We start from the raw sequence: 6,055 nt of genomic DNA, 5'->3' as shown, positions 1-6,055 counted from the left end.
TTTTGTTTTGTTACTAGAGTCAGAACATAACATGAGGTCTAAACTCCTGACAACCTTTTATGAAAAAATTACAGAATTACAAATTGAGCACCCCAAATCCAGAAATCTCAAATCTGAAATGCTCCAAAATCCAACACTTCTGACCACTGATGTGATGCTAAAAGAAGTGCTCACAGGAGCATTTTGGATTTTAAATTTTCAGATTTAGGATGCTAATCCAGTACATATACTGCAAATATTGCAATATAAAGAAAAGTTAGAACTCCAGAACACTTGGTTTTAAGCTTTCTGCATAAGGAACACTTTTTCTGTATGAACTATAGGTATAAAGCTCTACAGGAGATCTCTAGAACTTCCTCATTCTGCATAACTGAAAGCGCACACCCACGGAACAATGCCCTATTCCCCCGACCCCAGCTCCTGGAAACTACTATTCTACTCTCTGATTCAATCTGGAATCCACTGAGATGAGGTACATAGACTAGTCAAACTCACAGAATCAGAGAGTAGAATGTCTAATTAGAGAAAGTATCTGCAAGACTTCTTCCCAAATATTGGCCTAATAGCCACCAAACACGTGTGGTCCATGAGGGCCAGACTTCCATCATCAGTTCACGCTCGCCCTTTCCACCAGTCAGTTCTGCATTTGCAAACATCCACATTGTATTTCTAGACAGATCCACATGGTCCTCACCTGCCCTCTACAGGGGGAAGGGAACATCATGGACACAGGACAGGGAACATGGTCTTGGTCCAAAGCTATCAGCTCTTGCCTGTCCCCTTCACTCTTTGTAGGTCATTTCTTGGACTCTGCTCTATCTTTAGAGGTCACTGGCGGAAGTCAGTTACTATGAGACAGCTTGGAAAACTGCCCCACCTTGTAGCTCCATTCCCTGATGACTGAACTGACCTCCAGGCTTGACTCTGGTCTCCCCTGTGTTATTTCTGCTGAAGTACCCAGTCCCAGGCCAGGTTTCCCACTACCCAAAGGGCTTAAGGACAATGGGAAGTTCCATCATCCATCTCTAGGACGCGCTTGGAAAGGGAAGCTGCAGAGAAAACATACCTTGGGGGCAAAGTAAGACTGAAACTAAGATGATTCTAGCACTGCATGCTCCAGATGAGGATCACAAGGTGGGCCAGGCAGGCAGTTGGAGAGGGAGGGACTCAGAGAGGCACCAGGGGCTGTGACTGCTGGACCCATGTTTTTCCATGACGCAATGCTGCTGGTCAATTCACACTTGAGAAAGTCTGTGCTTCTCCCACATACAGAAGGCAGCCTCACAATCTCTGAGCCCTCAGATTGCTATGCATCTGTCTTGTAACACATACACCTGCCATGGGGTTTTAAGGACTTGGGTGGGCTGAGAGGTGGGAAATGCCATCTCTGATTGAAAAATGTCTTTGGAGGAATCAAAGGTGCCACACAGGGCAATCTTCTCTCTGTTATCTGCACAGTGGAGACTCCCAAGCCCTCCATCTCCAGCAGCAACTTAAACCCCAGGGAGGCCATGGAGACTGTGATCTTATCCTGTGATCCTGACACTCAGGACGCAAGCTACCTGTGGTGGATAAAAGGTCAGAGCCTCCCTATCAGTCGCAAGTTGCAGCTGTCCGAAAACAACAGGACCCTCACTCTATTTGGTGTCACAAAGGATACTGCAGGACCCTATCAATGTGAAATGAAGAAACCATGGAGTTCCAGTCGCAGTGACCCAGTCACCCTGAATCTCCTCCGTGANACACAGGGCAATCTTCTCTCTGTTATCTGCACAGTGGAGACTCCCAAGCCCTCCATCTCCAGCAGCAACTTAAACCCCAGGGAGGCCATGGAGACTGTGATCTTATCCTGTGATCCTGACACTCAGGACGCAAGCTACCTGTGGTGGATAAAAGGTCAGAGCCTCCCTATCAGTCGCAAGTTGCAGCTGTCCGAAAACAACAGGACCCTCACTCTATTTGGTGTCACAAAGGATACTGCAGGACCCTATCAATGTGAAATGAAGAAACCATGGAGTTCCAGTCGCAGTGACCCAGTCACCCTGAATCTCCTCCGTGAGTATCTTCTGTTCCTCTGTGAGCCAGGCTGCCATCCCAAATACACATGGCTGGAGGCCAGGCCTCCCAGTCCCTCTCAGGTGCAAGTCCAGAGACGCTTATCCCTGGACATCAAAGCTGGCCATGACTACTAAGAGTAGGCTTAGGCTTGATCAACAATGGGAGAGAAGAGGCTGCTCCTGTCATGGGAGAGTCAGGGTCCACAGCTTATGATGGGAGAAACAGGTGAATGTCTCAGGCTCCAGATCAGTGAACACAGCAGGGATTTGGCTGGGACTTCAGTGTTGTGACTTAGCTCACAGGGTCACTGTGGCCCTTCCACAGACCAGGATTTTCCCTTCCCTCTCACAACATCAGCTGTGACTTTATTTTCTTTGCTCCAGATGGTCTGGATGCCCCACCATTTCTTATTCAAACACCTATTACCATCCAGGGGAAGTCCCCAAGCTCTCCTGCCTCACAGACTCTCACCCCCTGGCAGAGCATTGTTGGCTGATTGATGGGAAGTTCCAGCAATCAGCACAAGTGTTCTTTAGCCTCCTAATCACTAAAACATATAGAGGGGTCTATGTCTGTTTCATGCATAACTCAGCCACTGGTGGAACAAATCTCATAATCAAGAGGATCATAGTCCCTGGTAAGTGGATCCCTGGAGCACTGGCAATATGTTTTCCAGTGAAACCTATCTGGCTATCAGGGAAGAGCCACCTGCCTTCTGCAAAGGGAGGGGTAAAATAAAAACTCAGGACAGGGAATCTGTTTCTCCTCGAAAACCACCAGCTTTTGCCTGTGCCCTTCACTCTTTCTAGATCATTCTTTAGACTATACAGTAACAATGAACAATCTGAAAGGAAATTCAGAAAAGAATTTCCATTCTCATTAACATCAAAAGGAATAAAATATTTTGGAATAAGTTTAACCAAAAATGTCTAAGGGTTATACCCTGAAAACTACAAAACTTTACTGAATGAAATTAAAGACGACATCAATATGTGGGAAGATATTTCACTTTCATGGATAGGAAGAATCACTATTGTTAGGAAGACAATACTACCCAAAGTGAGCTGCAGATTCAACGCAACCCCTACCAGAATCCCAGTAACATTTTTTTTGCAGAATTACAAAAATCTGTCCAAAATCTGACCTGACAGACTCTTATTGATGACTGCCACAACAGAGACGCTGAGAAAAAGATGCAAACATGGAAAGGTGGAAAGTGTTGACGACATAGAAAATAGCAATCATTATTTCTCACAGCCCAAAGCCTTCAAAAACATACAAGTGCAGCATGGCCAGTATGGAATTGACCAAAAACTAATCACCAAGCTAGAAACGTGGTGAGAAAAAAAAAAAAAAAAAGGGCAAAAATGTATTTAGCCTATCACCACCCACTTTTGCTGACTAATCTGATACTGAAAAGAAATGCTCACTGGAGCATTTTAGATTTTGAATCTTTCAGATTTGGGATGCTAAACCAGTAAGTATGTGACAAATATTTTGAATCAAAAAATGTCAGAAATCCAAAACACATTTTGTCCTAAGTCTTATGCATAAGAAACACTCAATCTGTGTGAACTGTAGGCATCAAGCTGTACAGCAGATCTCTAGAACCTCCCCATCTGGCATAATTGAAACTGCACACACATGAGCAACTTTTGATTCCTGCCACTCCCAGCTCCTGGCAACCAGCAGTCTCTTCTCAGATTCACTCTGGAATCCACTTACATGAGGTCCCTAGAGCAGTCAAACCCATGGAATTAGAGAGTAGAATGTCCAATGAAAGAAAATATTTACAAAACTTCTCCCCAAATTTGTATCATATCCATCAAACACACATGGTCCATGAGGTCCAGCAGTTAATTCCCACCCTTTCCACCAGTCCGTTCTGCTTTTGCAAATGTCCACATGTATTTCTGGAAAGATCCATTTAGTCCTCACCTGCCCTCTACAGAAGGAGAGGAAACTTAAAGAACCCAGAACAGGGAACATGGTTCTGTTCCAAAGTCACCAGCTCTTGTCTGTCCCCTTCACTCTTTCTACATCATTCCTTGCACTCTGATCTATCTTTGGAGGTCACTGGCTCAAATAAATCATCATGAAACACCTGCAGATAACTACCCCACCTTGTGCCTCCACGGCCTGATGACTGAACTGACCTCCAGGCTTGACTCTGGTCTCCCCGATCTCATTTCTGCTGAAACATCCAGTCCCAGGCCAGGCTGCTCAGTATCTTCAGGGTTTCAGGACAATGGGAAGTCCCATTATTACTCATCTCTAGAATGTCCTTGGAAATGGAAGCTGCAGAGAAATCACATCTAGGGGGGCAAAGTAGGATGGAATTTGGAAGGGGCCCAGCAGTTGCACATTCCAGGTAAGGAACCCAAAGTGAGCCAGCCAGACAGCTGATTAGAGAGGGTCTGGGAGGTGTACCAGGGACTGTGACTCCCACTGATGTGTCTGTCCATGACCCAACACTGCTGATCAATTCATACTTGAGAAAGTCTGTGCTTATGTAAGACCGAGCAGGTGGCCTCACAGGCTTTCAGCCCTTAGATCATCATGCATCTGTCTTGTGACACACCCACCAGCTATTGGTTTTCAAGGACTCAGGTGGGCTGAGGGGAGGGAGATGCCAACTCTGATTGAAGGATGCCTGTGGAGGAATCAAAGGTGCCATACAGGACAATCTTTTCTCTGTTATCCACACAGTTCCAGGCTAAAGCAACCCAGTGAAAACAGGATCCTTATTCTAGGCAATGCCACAAGAAATGACACAGTCCCCTAAAAATGTGAAATACGGGACCAAGTTGGTAGCACCCCCAGTGACCCAGTCACCCTGGATGTCCTTTGTAACTGTGGTTCCTCTGTGGACCAGGCCACCTGCTAAAATCCAAACGAACACAGGCCAGGCATCTCAGTCTCTCTCAGGTCCAAGTACAGACACTTTTATTTCTGGACACCAGGGCTGGCCATGACTCCCTGCCCTGGGAAATTCTGGGTATGCACAGCCTTAAACAAAAATATAAGGGGAGGACATGCTCTTGTCATGGGAGACTTGACTCAGAGGGTCACTGTGTCCCTTTAAGAGACCAGGAACATCCCCTTCCTTCAGACGACATCACCTGTGACTTTATTCTCTTTACTCCAGATGGTCCACACATCCCCAGCATTTTCTCTCCATTCCCCTTTCTCCGTTTCTACCGTCCGGGAGAAAACCTCTACTTGTCCTGCTTCGCGGACTCTAACCCACCGGCAGAGTATTCTTGGACAATTAATGGGAAGTTTCTGCAATCAGGACAAGAGCTCTCTATCCGCCAAATTACTACAAAGCATGGTGGAATCTATGGTTGCTTCGCTCATAACTCAGCCACTGGCAGCAAAAGTTCCGCATTCAAGACGATCAAAGTCTCTGGTAAGTGGATCCCTGCATCACTGGCAATAGGGTTTTTAGGTGGAATCTACCTGCTTTTCAGAGAAGAACCAGGAAAACATTTTAATTCCCAGCCTGTGTCCCATTGGCAGAAGCAAATCCTAAATTCTCCTCCTGAACCCTCCCAATTTGTCTCTACGGACTCTCTTCTCCTTGTTTTTCTGTTTTCTCATGGCTGACTTTGTGTCCAGGCTGAGAAAGATAGGGAGGGGGCTTTGTCAGCCCTAAGCCCTATGTGGTGGAAGAGGCTTCACAGAGGGACAAGAAGGAGAGTCCTCAAGGTCCAGCTGCTTCACGCTGTCACCAACACATCCCTTTCTGCCACGTCTTTATTTTTTTCCCTACTGCATGACCTACAAGGAGCATCTGAGGCTTTGAAACAAGCTCACATTTTTCCCCAAATGAGAGGAGGAAGCCCCTTGGATGAGAGAGGAGCAGCTCAGACCACTCCCTGCTCTGCTCCGGGCTTCTCCGGTGACTGGCCCTGCCTGACTCCACGTGGTGTGGGACCAGCAAGTGTGGAGAAAGAGCCCTGGTGGCCTGTCCTGAATTTGGCTAAAACGAGCT

The 6,055-nt window shown here is 46.5% G+C and overlaps 1 pseudogene; it reads left to right on the top strand.

The window, feature by feature from the left end:
- LOC108524190 (pregnancy-specific beta-1-glycoprotein 2-like) overlaps window positions 1–5,716 on the top strand; it is an 11,661-nt pseudogene extending 5,945 nt beyond the window's left edge.
- Window positions 5,717–6,055: the final 339 nt, after the last annotated feature.

This window comes from Rhinopithecus bieti, unplaced genomic scaffold, assembly GCF_001698545.2.
Source record: "Rhinopithecus bieti isolate Rb0 unplaced genomic scaffold, ASM169854v2 scaffold_81676, whole genome shotgun sequence".
NCBI lineage: Eukaryota > Metazoa > Chordata > Mammalia > Primates > Cercopithecidae > Rhinopithecus > Rhinopithecus bieti.
The sequence above is the reverse complement of the archived record's forward strand: the minus strand, read 5'-3'. Positions and strand labels throughout refer to the sequence as shown.